Consider the following 14,315-nt stretch of genomic DNA (forward strand, 5'->3'; position numbering starts at 1 on the left):
ACACAGGTGTCATGGTTTTAGAGAAATGTCAAAAATACCGTTGCCTCAGGAGAATCGAATGCACCTCTGAAGTGACCTTGGGAAAATCAAGTTTTCTCCTAGCTTGGTTGGCCAAATTAATTGATTGATGAGTTAAATGATAACTATACACAAATATATTTCCAATGAGATATCATGATCTCAATTTGGAGTTGAGGAAGGCATTCAAAAGTTGACTGCAACAGCACTCTTCCTTGAGGCAGCCTCATTTGGCACATTTTGACCAGTCTTGGGAGATTTGATTTTTGATAGATCCAATGAACTTAAAATTGGAAAATTTTAGTTGGGTTGGAAAGTAGACTCAAATACCTTTCCAACGAGCTATCCTGCACCCGTTTCTGACACCAGGAAGGCCTCCAAACGTCATCTGAAAGTCGCGCTACGCGTTGAACCAGGCGCGCTACGCATCAGGCCACATTTCTCAGTGCAAAATTACAAGTGTGCTACGCATCAGAGGGGCGCTACGCATTGGGCAGGGCGCGCTACGCATTGGGGTTTCAGCTCAAAAAATTGCCAGCAAGTCATCAAATTGATTTTTCTCTCAGGCAAAGTGCAAGTAGGCTTCTCCTTTATGCCTAGATTTGGTTTTGCAAATTGAAAAGAGAATTAATATGTTCAAATGCTATGTGAATGATAAATCAAAAACCCTCCCTTGTTATGGAAAATTTAAAGTTTCAATGGCACTAGGGTTTCAAATTGCTCTTGCTGTCCAAGGTAGCCCATTTGTAAATCCCTTTTTCCCTCATTTTCATCACCTTTATCCCTCAAATTTTCCCTTGAAATTTCATCATCCTACTCTTTAAAATTCCTAAAGGCATACTTAATTCCTAAACCCTACTACACTTTAAAATCCCACAATCTTGTAATTTCCCATGCTTATCTTCCCTAAATTCCTTCTTTGTGTTTATTCTCCCTAATTCCCACATGTTCCCCTATCCCTAACAGTTCCCTTGTATTTATGTCCCCTTGGTAACAGCATTTGAAAAGTCATACAACAGTTTCACATATCAGCATTCATCCAAGGCAGTCGTGCAACAACAGTTATGTCATCCGGTCATTCATCCGATTATGAAGTGGAAACCCAAAGTGACTCACCCTTGGAAGGGCATGCACTCATGAGGCTTCATAGAGGTGGCAGAAATATCATTACTTGTCTCGGAACTTGGTGTACAAAGTGAGAATCAGAAGTTTGAAAGCAAAGGTAAAGAGAGCTTCATGGAGGAAAAAAGTGGATGAAGGACTCTAGATATTGGCTGAGGCATCCTTGGCTCATCATTTCCCTTGATGAAGAACCTACAGTCCAAATTTCAAGAAATTTGGAGAAATTTTTGACATTTTGGAATTTTTGCACTAAAAAATAGGTTTTTGCCCTCAACGCGTAGCGCGCCGCGCGCTACCCTGAAGATGGGCAAGTCCATTTCTCAAAAACTCAGCATTTTTGGATTTTTCATGACAAATTACACTTGCTCAGCAATTACCAAGACATTTCATCAGGTTTTGAGCCCTCAGAAGGTCAAAAAACATGCAAAAAATGACTTTCTGCCACTTTTTTGACACACAGGAAGCAGTCTTGGGAGATTGCAATTTTGGAGGGGCAAATGGACACCAAATTGAGAAATTCGACTTGGGTTGGAAAGTAGACATCTAGAACTTTCCAACAAGCCTACTTTTGCCTCATTTGGATGCCGGGAAGTGCCTCAAAAGTTGGCTCAAAGGCGCGCTACGCGTTGAGAATTGGGGCGCTACGCATCAGGGAAATTTGCCAGATTTTCACCTACAGCTCAGCAAAATGCAGATTTGACTAGTTTTGACTTTTTGGAGTGATTTTTCATCCTACTTGATGTAATTGATGTAATTTTATGATGTCATGACACTTATTTATCGATTCATTCATAAAAAGTCAAAAATTTAATGAATGAATTGGTTTCCTAGCTTATAGAGGCAAGTGGTTTTGACTGCCTAGATTTTAGTGCTCAGTTTAGAATTGGTTGAAACAGCTCCTAGAAGGATGAGCTTGACCCCTAGAGGCAAGGAAAGGTGTTAGCTTTCCTATATTATGTATTTTCTTAGTCATTTTCATGGTTGGACTCTTGAGGGAGAAAGCTTTCTATTGTATTACTCATTGTATCTCTGCAATTTTGGCAAAGGAAGAAAGACCAGGGTTTTGCAGTCCTTTTTTGGGATTCCTGTGGTTACATGTATTGATGGTGTGTTTCTCTTTGTACTTGTAAGTTTTTTATGTGAATCATCTTCTTACTTTTCCTTCTGCAAATTAGACAAATGAAATGTTAAAGTAGAATTCATGATTACCATGCTCTGCTTTTAAGTTTGCTTAATATCAATGTTTTCATCTGTTTAAGGGGAATTCAAGGTGATTGCTTGCTCTCCTTAGCTCCTCACCAGTCATTCTCATCCATCCAACTCTTTCAAAGGCATCAATACAGTCTCCTATATTGCCCCAAAGAGCCCCCTGCGAAAACTGTGTCCAATCCCCGCACCCAAAATTGCCTTTCCCCGATTTTCCACCAAAATCCTAAAAATCTCAAATCAAACCTTTTATCAGTTTACTAGCCTAAAATCAGTGTTCTTTATTGGTTATCTCCGCCCTTTGAAGATCTTTGCCGAGATATACCGGAGAGAGCCCTCTCCTGCCCCATAGGGCTAGCTATGAGGCTAAGTGGTTTGATGTTGCCTTGGAGTTTGCCTTTCTCAGCCTGAGGTGAAATTTCAAGCGCTAACAGGATCTAGGGCTTGGATTTTCTCATAATTACACCATCAGAATGGCTTCAAAATTGCAGGAGCCCTTGAGAAGAAACCAATGCAGGAGAGGCTAGGAGATCAAACTTTTTAGAGGGCTCTCTTGTGATGCCCTAGGTGACCCAACTTGGCTAGACCTAGGGAAAAGTGAAAAAGAGTTAACTTTAGGTGACCACCACTTGGTAGATCAGTGCCTTAGTGTTCGCATAATTGAGTCTATGATAAATATGAGTGAGGACCTTTGGTTCTTGGTCAAGGAGGCCTCAAGACCACTTCGCTAGCCTTCTAGGTCAAAGAGAAGCAATCTCATAGCTTTTATACTTTGATGTACAAAAGGTGATGGATTATCAAGATGAATTCATTGATAGAATTACCCTAGGAGATTCCATTCAAATTACATGGCCCATACATTGATATATGATATATATAGATAAAATTCCATAATTTAATCAGTGAATTCATGTAGCAATTAGCCCTAAAAATAGCAAAAATCGTAATACAATGTATATAAAAAAGTAAAACAAGAATAACATTAAAATCATGTACTTACATGTAATAGAGTATATCCAACCATCCGCAATTTGAAAATAGAGAAACTCCAAGACAAGATAAACCAAATCCACACATCAAAATTCATCCATAAAGCTCCAATTTATCTTCCAAGAAAAAGTGTGAAATTCGTAAGAAAGAGAAGAGATCCAATCCAAAGTGATTATGAGTAAATAAACTCATCTTAGTTATATTTATACACTAATGATGAGTTTGAATTATCCTCCTTGGCCTACATAAGCCTTGAAAATAAAATAATGTTCTAATAATCTAACTTTTGGTGACAAGCCCACCAAACTAGCTCATAAATGAAAGAATAAGCCTCTCAAGAGGTCAAATAATAATCTATGCATGTCGTAGGTCCCTCTAAGAGGTCTGATGAGGTCCATGGGTGACATAATGAAGAGTAGGTCCCTAAAAAGTGATGGACAAGGGGTTGTCCGTTTGTTCTCCAAACAATAAACCTGTGGTGCTCCCAATGGGTGTGGGATCACAATAATAACCTCATGGGTCTCCAAATGAGTTGAAGATGCCTGTAGATCGTCTGAAAGGTCTTTGATAATGATGTAGGGGATGTCACATCATCCTACAAGTCCTAGGTCAGCTTCCAAGTGCATGGTACATTTGTGGGGCCGACTAGAAAAAGGTGAACCAGGTGCATCTTCCTCATCCAATGGGAGTATCTTAAGCATCTCTGACCATCCTCGGGGACCCATGGAGTGTTGTCTACTACTCTGGAGGCCCATGGATCTCAACGCACACCCTACATGTGCTAATGTATCCCTTTGGAGGATTAGGACCCTGTATAGGGAGACCAAACCCAAGACAGAGACCATCTGCAATCCTGCATAAGATCCAATGCGTACCCTAGCCTTCCAGTACAACAAGTACTTATAGAAATAGAGTAAATGAGCTTACCAACCATGTACCATAGGTGGGGACTTCATAATGGCCTTCCCTTCCATAACGGGCTTCAGGATGTGTGAATGTCTCCTAAACTCCAAATGGGGTTAACCAAGTATCCTATTAGGTGGTTTCTACTTCTAAAGGGGATAATATGTTGAAGGTATATCCTTCAAAGGGTGGTGGCATGTGATAGATAGGTGAATGAAGTAGGGGATGAGAAGGGGAAACACTGGGCTACATGTTGGGGTACAAGGGTAACTAATAAAAGGGAAGCCCACACTTGGGTTTATAATGTATAGGAGGAAGCAATCATGGTACATGAGGTGCCCCAACCTTGATTTTTCCACCCTTATTTATATTCCTTTTGCCTTTTTATGATTTTATTTCATTAACTACTCCAGCCTCAAGGAGTAAGAGAATGATGCATAAGATATAACAATGAATACCCCCTTTTAAAGTAGGGAGGTTCATTGGCCACCAGGGGTTGGGACAATCATGGGTTTCCATATGATGAAGGAGACTCACAGAACCTATAGGATCCAGGGTGATGGCCATGATGATGGGGTAGAGCTCATGTATTGAATTTTTCCCATGTGTTAGATGTGTTTTTCACGACCATATTTTTCATTTTGTGGTACATTTTCTTGTTGAATGTGACCAAATATGATTTTTCCTTTCTTTTTAGCTGCATCAATCTCCATACATCATTTTAGGTATGGCCCAAGGTGTGGGCAAGGGGAAGGTGTGAGCTAACCCTATGTGAACCCTGTTGTCACCCAAAGTGTACACCAAGGGCCACAATGCTCAGGAAAAAGGCTGTCACTGTAAACTTTGTCCACTCCGTTCTAGCTATCTTCTAGGCAAGTTAAGAGGGGTAGTCCCTAAGAGGTGAAAGATGGAACTTGTTGGGAACCAACAAGTTCTAGGAGATGCTCTGAAAGCTATCTTATTAACTTCAATTAAATTAGATGCAAGCAAGATTAATTGAGCAATGTTTAAGATATTCAATTAAATTTAGAAAAAACAGATTTAAAGTTATGAGACCAGTGCCTTTAAATACAATTCTCAGAAAGAAAAGACTTACAAGATAAATGATTCACCAAGTAACAAGATGAAAAATGATGCTTTAGATGGATGGTCATCTAAGTTATATGGAATGCAAGATGAAACGAGATGTTAAAGACTTAAGAACTTAGGTTACGATTTGTTCTGAGCTAAACGCTAAGTACTTAAATGAAAATTGCAATGAAAATCCCAGTTATGAAAATGCTCAAGATACTCAATTTAGGAAACGAAAGATATACAATTTTCCACAAGTCCACGATAGAGTATTCGATAAAAATGTTGATCACAATTACTTAAAAATTTCCAAACTAAATATGCAAGAAATATCCAATAGTTCAACTAAATAAACCCACACTTAGAGTTAATTAAACAATGAGCGATCTCAATAGATATCAAGCACTAAAATATTTAAAATCTTATGTCAATGATTATGAAACTTAGTTGAAGCATGCAAAAGGCTTAAACACATAAATTAAAAAAATTAATTACCAGGAAAAACCATGAAATTTAAATGCTAATCAAATAAATACTTCTTCAAGCAATTATGGAATTAAATGATTTTCTTAAATAACTCCAATCCATAAAATATTTTTTTTCTTCTATAGTCAAACTTAGAAAAATAAAACAAAATAAAATTATATTTTCTTTGACTATAGAAAAATTTAAATTTTTACCGCACAAATATTTTAAAGATTTAAAAGCCCCAAAAACCTTTATAAGAAAAAATCCAAAAAAGAACTTTAGTCATACCTTTATTGAATTTAATGTGATGAATGATTTAAATGTGAAAAATAAAAAAATTAATTTATATAGTCTAGGGAGGCGGTGGGGGCACTCAATTGGTAATGCGAGATATGTGAAATCGTTGAAACTCAAGAGACCCAGGTTCAAATCTCTCATGTTGTGACCCGAGCTACAGGGAGAAGGATAGATCGTACCCCCCTAGATATTTACTGGTAGTTATGTGTGAGACGGGCTGGTTGATTCCTTTGGGTCATATATATATATATATATATATATATATATATATATATATATATATACATATACATATACATATACATATATCGAAATGGCTAAAGGGCACTATAAAAAATAAAATCTAAGTAATTTTTTTTGATGAAAAAATAATAATAATTTTTTTTTATTTTTTTATTTTTATTTTTTATTTTTTTAATTTTATGGGCTAAAGGCTACATAAAAAATTTAATCGAAATATGAAGCTGGGATGAACGATGGAGCTAGGTCAAGATGGAAAAAGGTGAATGAAAGGAAAGTGGGTCAAGGGAGAATGATAAACGCATGTGAAGGCAACTCAAGCAAAGAAATGGAGACGCGAGATAGAGAAGGAGGAGTTCACGTGGAGGGAGAAGGAAACAAAGAAAAGGAAGGACATGGGTTGGCAGAGGAGCAATGGGTTTAGAAAGAAGAAAGAGGTTGTGGGAGTATGGAAACAAGGGAGAGAGGGTTTTCAAAGTTGAGGGAATGCACAAAGAGTAGATGGGACGTATGTGTGAGGGATTAAGGGACATGGTTTAGGTAGGGAAGGAAAGGCAGAAACATAGAGGAGTTGAAAGGCCTTTAGGCAGTGCGAAATATGGAGGAAAAGGGCAACATTATGCAAAAAAAAGCAGAGAGATGGAGCTGCAAGGAAAGGAAACACAGAGAGATTGAAGCTACATTAGGCAAGCAGGAGAAGAGGGAGACTGCTTGGAAAGAAGCTGAGAAAACTAAGGATCCCACAAAAAAATTTAAAATTTTATTTAAAAAAAATTGTCGAGAATTTTTTGTTTCAAACTAATATACTTTTGCTTCGAATTGTTCCCAAAAATTACTATGAAAACCTCAGATCTGAACATTTAAACAAATTATTTAGTCGCTTCATCCTTTCAAACAAAAGTTTGAGGCTAGATCTTGCCCTCCAGGGCCTAGATCTGCCTTAAAACCTCAATTTGTTTTGACAAGTTTCAGATAGGAACCTGCATAAAACAAAAATAAAAACCCAAGACCTAATACATATACAAAAATCTAAATCAAAAAACCAAATCCCAAGATAAACAATTAAAATTTAAAGTTTCTAAAGATTTATACAATTAAATTTACAGATCTATCAGATCTGAGTAGTATGAGTCCGACTCCGCTCCTAGATCTGTAGATTTGAGACTCTTTCTAGTCAGATCTAACAATTTAGCACAATATTTTGAAGATAAATAATTTTTTAAGTTTTAGGTGCTAGCCCATAACACTCTTGCAAAATATAATTCGTTAGATAATCTAGGAATTTTAATCCGGAAGGCTCTCCAGATCTTAAGTTTCGGGAGTCAGTTGGTTCAACTGAGAACTTCTTCAAACGCCCAAAATTTCAAAATCAAATGATTTCTGCACACTTATAAAATAAATCGTTAAGCCAATATAGGTATAAAATAACTATTAAATCTTTAAAGATTAGAGATACATGTTAATCAATTAAAAATCTTAACATTATCTTAAAACCCAACAACCTAAGCAAGATACCTATGGAATAGATTGATCACAAGAGCTATTAAACAACAACTTATAAATAAAATCAACAAAACTTTAAATACAAGTTACCATAAAATACCGCAGAGGAACACTGCTATCAAGTAAAACCCCAAAGACTTTGCGTTGTATTATTCCAGAAAAGTTTACAAGAGCCAGTACACGATTCAATCATCGGATGATTTGAATGACAACTGACGTCTAATTTATAAATTAATTTTTCAATGACTAGTTGGTTTGATCCCTGTCAAAGTAATCTTGATCGTTAAAAAAAAATAATTATATTTTAATTTCCTTCGTGGAAATTATTTTATTTTTTGAGGAAATTTGAATTTTTCATTTAATTGAATTTTAATCAATTATTTTGAATTGATTTCCTCAAAAAATTGACTTTGACTTAACTACCAAGGCCTAAGGGTCCAAAATCTCTTGAAAATTTCAATATTCCCTTAGCCCGGGACCTCCAAAAATTAATTCTTCTAGAACCCACAATATTTTTAATTTGTAGAATTAAATTTTCTTAGGAATTAAAATTAATTAAATTTCCAGCTTATAATTTTAATTTATTTTTGCCAGAAAATTTAATTAAATGATTCATGAGGGGATTAATAATTTTTCCAACCCTCAAACAATTTAGTCATGGTGTCTAAATATGAGGGACCATGCACTAAAATATTTTTTACATCAAGATATTACAATTTAATACATGAAGGAGGAACACTTGTTCATTATAGACCCCCAATCATTTACCCAATTCTGTGACTCAAATATGATCTAGTAGACCAAATAATTTGTAATAAAGCAATTTAGACAATTAGCTTAAATTACTCCCAAATTACTTTACAGAAGAATCGACAAGAACACTAGTACTTACCTAAAATCTTGATGACAAAATCCACCATAGCTTTGAAGTGAGATTGGAGGGAAAAAAATCTGTTGATTATCTGTGTTTAGAAACATACATGAATCGATGAGACATACAACCTCCTAGGATAGAAATCATCACCAAAAAGGTAGTATTACCTAGATTGTTACATACATAGATGGTCTTACTATGATCATTTACATTATAAACTTGCAGAATGGGTTGACAACTTTTACAAAAAGATCACAAAAGATGATGATGAAATCTGGATAATCTTCACTGCCTAAGCATGATGGAATCTGCTTGCGAAAATGTACATTGTTATAGGGTAGTTAACATGGAGAGGTCAACATATGGCTCTACTTGGGGACACTTTGCTTCATCGAATGAATGTGAGAATCCAGAATCTGCACCCAAGCAACACACAAAATTACATAAGTAGTGTCCATCCAAATATAATCCAAAAATCATCATATAACATTAAGTACATAAAATAAAAGCTTTGTAACCATTAACAATTCTACTAACATGAAAAGTAAATCTAATCTTAAAACATAAATGAAATGTTGAAATGACAAGGTGTAGGGTTAGAAATACAATACAAAGGATGCCTTATGGCATCAAATGTCATATTTGAAGAACAACTTGAAAATTTGGCCATTTGCAGAAAAGTCAAGTGGTTCACCATCCAATCTGCTCAAGTGTAATTAATTCGGCCTAGCGATGTCTCGAATAATGTACGATCCAAGCCACAGATTGTCAAACTTATGTTTTCCTGGTTTTTCATTCTTGCAATCCCAAAGAAGTACCATATCTACAACCTGCAAAGATCTAGATCGAGATGATTTATCAAAGCTTTTCTTAATATTAGATTGACTTTTACACATATTATCAAAATATTTCCTACGAGTTTCATCCAACTCCACAATCTGATCAATTTTGTTTTGGACAACATCTTTATCAGTAGAAAAATGCTGAAGGAGTTGATAAGCTGGCAATTTAAGGTGCACAGGTAGAGTTACATCTGAGCCATAAACTAATTCAAAGGGACTTTTACCAGTAGCTTTTTTCTTAGTAATCCTATCTGCCCATAAAACATACTTGATTTTGCTGTCCCAAGATCGCTTATTATCTCCAACTATCTTCTTGATAATGGTTATAAGATTTTTGTTACTTGATTCAACCATGCCATTACCCTGAGTATAGTAGTTAGACGAATGAGATAATATAATGTCATACTTAAAACAAAAAGATGAAAAATCAATGGAACTAAAAGCTTTGGCATTGTCGGTAGTGATGTTGGCTGGAACACCAAATCTAGTAATCATTTGATTTTCAATAAAGTCCATAATGACCTTTTCAGTGGCATTCTTAATGAGAATAAATTCAGCCCATTTTGTAAAGTAATCAATAGTATTCAAGATCCATGAGTAGCCATTACTAGAATTTTCATGGTATTTCCCTATGAAATCTAGACCCTAATGCTGAAAAGGTGCCTTCACAACCACAGGTTGTAGAGGCAGGGAAACTAGCTTATGTTGCCCAGTGATCTTGTTCAGCGCTCGATAGTCAATACAGAGTCTCCAAGTCCCATCCTTCTTCTGTACCAACACGATTGGGATCCCACAAGGCGATGAACTCAGACGGATGTGATATTTCTGCAACAACTCTTGAATCTGCCTCTTGATTTCATCGTTTTTTAGAACGGAGTGCTGATAGATTGGTCCATTGGGTAGCGATGCACCTGGGGTCAGATCGATCGAGTGCTTGACCTGACAATGCAGAGGAACCCCTGCGGTGGAAGTGAAGATGTCCTCGTACTCCTCCATGACCTTGTCCATCTGTAGTTTCCGTGTGGAAGGGCCTTGTCTGGAGGTTGTGGCCACCGTCTTCTTCTTTCCTTGAGGGTGTATCATCAGGAAAAAAAATTTCCCGATTTTGGAAATGAGCTTACTGCATTGTTTTGCAGTAACCAAAGAGATGGCAGTAGGCGGTGCTACCTCTAATATCATATACAACTTATTTCCCATAGTAACAATAACAACACGGGGCCTTGATTCATACACAACATGTCGCTTCCACAAGTATGGTTGTCCTAATAATACATCACAAACATCAAGGGGAGAAACGTCACACAATACCTCATCCGTGAAGGGCTTGATGTTGTAGGGAAGGCGACACTGTTGGCTTATGCGAAGATCCCATCCTTGGTGAAGCCACCCTATGGTGTATGGTTGTGGATGTGTTGTGGTCAGTAAGCCCAGCTGCTTCATGACCTCTGCCGAAATGAGGTTCTTTTGGCTCCTGCTCTTGACAATGAACTGTAGTGGGGAGCCCTTTACCCACATTTGGGAGTGGAAGAGACACTCCTCCTCCTTGGGATCTTCGGGTTCCTCCTTTTGGATCTTCGTGGTGGCAACGGTGGCATTGGGCTCTGCATCGATAATCTTCTTCCCTTTGTCATTCCCCTTGTCGGGTTCTGACTCAGAGTTGGAATGTGCATCCAATTATGAAACCCTTAGCTTGGCCACCAGTGACTGCTTGGATTGACACTCACTTGTGTTGTGAGTGGAGCTCTTATGGAACTCACACCACTTTCCCATGTCCTTTTTCGGCTTCGCGGCGCTGTTCTTTGGTTGTAGCTTTGTCGGGTCGTCTTGGGCCACCCTGCCTTGGCTTTGTCCTTTGTTCTGCGGTTTGGGGGCACCTTTCCCTTACTTTGGATTCGCAGATCCAAAGTCTCACTTCTTTTATTTAAAATTTTGCTTGACCTTGACGGCATATCAGTATGCCGTGCCAAGCGAGGAGATGTTCAGGAATTCTATTTCTTCCTGGATGTACTTGTGCAAGTAGCTGCGGTATTTGAGTACCACATGCTGCTCTGAATCCTTGATACCCAACTTTGTGAGAAGAGTATGGAAAATATTGGTAAACTCCAACACGTCTGGATCCCTTCCCTGCCGCAGCATGGTCCACTTTACGTATTGATCCTCATAGCTTCCGACAGGGTAGTACTGCTCCTTGATGGCAGTCTGGAATGAATTCCAAGTGGGTGCGGTTGAAAATAGTGAGGTTGTACTTTCATCTTTCTGCTCGCAGTAGGTTTCCCACCAGTCCTTGACGTTGGGGGCAACTTTGAGAAGAGTGAAAGTAATCTTTTCTCGGTTGGAAAAATCATGAACAGAAAAATACCCTTCTAGCAGATTTAACCATTTATCTACGGTGTCTGCATCTATCTGACCCTCAAATATGGGAATGTCAAAGTTAACTTGTACCTTAAAGGGTGTGGCACTTCCAGAGTAGTCGCTGGAAGTAGACATGTCACCCCTTGGTAGCTGTTGAAGGATCTGGGAAAAGTTGTCCATCATTGTGTTCTTTTGTTGATCGAGGGCCTCTTCGAGCAAGATTTTGATAGGATCTCCTACCCCCTCGTCTTTCTTTTCATCTGCCATGGGAGGCCGTCAATATTTGCGAGTCTAGTCTTGCAAAGGTTCGACCAGTTCAAGCCCTAACTCCTTATATCCCGACCTCGTTGGGGACATGCAAAGAAAAAAAAGAAAAAACAGACTACTCTGATACCACTGATCCGGGTTTAAACAGGAACGTAACAAATTACAGATATAACCATACATATAGAGATTCAACAAAATAATACTTCATTTCATTAATGTAAAATACTGAAATATGCTTACAAACAAAAATGGAAATAAACTAGATAGGGTGATGGTAGCTTATCTCTGAGAAAAGATGTGGCAGCTACATGCCTCTGAACTGTGTTACAATGAGGCTCGAAGGCCTATTTATTGTTGAGAAACAATGGAAAACCCTAAACATCCAAAAACCTAACCCTAGAAGATGAAACGCCAAACTGTGGGCCTCGTTTGGGTAAATTGGTACATCAACTTCCCGGGGTCATAACTTTGGCATACAATCTCCGTTTGACACGCACAATATCTCGTTAGAAAGATCTATCTGAGAACTAAAACTTTGGGAAGAGAAACATCAGTCCATGGACCCATGTTGCTCCTAGTTTTCCCAAAAAACGTCGTTTAGGGCCTCAAAATGGCTTCGGAAGTTTAGGGCCCAAAAAATTCCTAAAAATAGTAAAATGTGCTACAATTAAGAAAATTGAAAAGCTGAAAGAAACAATGGTGGGGTTCCAAGTGGACTTGGAGGGTGGCCACCAATATCCACCTGGATCAATCTGCTTAATAAAACAAACCCTCTATATGTTGCACCAGTTTTCTCGAATTGGGTTTTTCCGTGGACGATTGTCCAAAAATAATGGTGTCCCTTGTGTGATTGTCTCAGTTTATTTCAATTCACGATATGTATGTATGTGTAGTCTAAAATAGTGTTTTTCATCGCTGTTTATATATTTAAATAACTTGTTGAATGTAAAGAACAAGTAGGGTATGATAAACCAGTGATTGCAGTAGGATTTCTGATGTGTAGATTCAAAAATCACAGTAACTCCTTTCTGCCATTTTTGTAGTCTTCCCCATTTATGCAGTCTGCCATATTCTTCATTCCTATAATCTCTATCCTATGTGTTATTTTTATTGAATGGTTTCGTTAATAATTCGTGGTGCTAGTTGAATGGTGGCTCCCTAAGCATAATCTTGCACTGTTGGGACCAATACTCGTCCATGCTGCTCTCTGGATTCTCCTTCGATTGGTACGTTTCCACCCATACCAACTGGTTTTCATTTTTATTGTTTGTTTTTTATACAAATCTCCCAATCGATCCTGGCATAAGACTCCTGGCACGCATATCACCCTCCTATGTTATCCTCAAGCCTCAACCCCACTAGGCTCACCGGCCTCCCACTACTCACTATGTTGTGCATTATCTGATCCCGTAACGAGTCATACACCATCGAATCCTCTCACTGTCGACTCCTCCCACTCCAGTTTCCTCCATATAACGCTCCCATACCACACTCCTCCCTACCACCCTCCATACCTCGCTCCTGCCTACCACCCTCCATACCTCACTGTCATACCTCATTTTTGTGTGGGAACTCCATTGATCCCCAGTCCTCTCACACCCCTCCCACATTGGTGGTATTTGCTCTCGGTTTTTTTACTGTAATAACATTACACAGTCCATGTTCACGTATACTATTACATACTCCAAACACTGCATATTCACTTCGTTTTTTTTTACATAGTCATATTATCGTTCGTCCATATGTGTTAATTCTCCCTGGTCCAATATGCGTTAATTGTAACCATATGCAATAATTCCCACTGGTTAATTACCCCCCTTACCCCACATACTCCCTACTCCAAATTATCCCTCCCCCATATACCACCTACCCCAAATAATACCTCTGTCCCATATATATCAGATTACAATTTTACACCAGAACTGCATTTTTTTACCACTAGGAGTGTAAATTTTTATATATTGGCAACAAAATATATTTTTTACATAGTACACAGTATTTAAGATGCATTCGTTGATATCAATGGTTGGAGTAGTCCTCTCTGGAAAAGAGAACTATCCAGAATGGTCAAGGAATATCAAACACACTCATTTTTAATGAGTTGTGGAAAGGAATTTGTGAAGGAGAAGAGATAATGAACCTTCAAAGCCCACCTCAGATAA

The sequence above is a fragment of the Pinus tabuliformis genome, chromosome 9 (genome assembly GCF_031772625.1).
Source record: "Pinus tabuliformis cultivar Carrire ecotype Pingquan chromosome 9, CPIR1, whole genome shotgun sequence".
NCBI lineage: Eukaryota > Viridiplantae > Streptophyta > Pinopsida > Pinales > Pinaceae > Pinus > Pinus tabuliformis.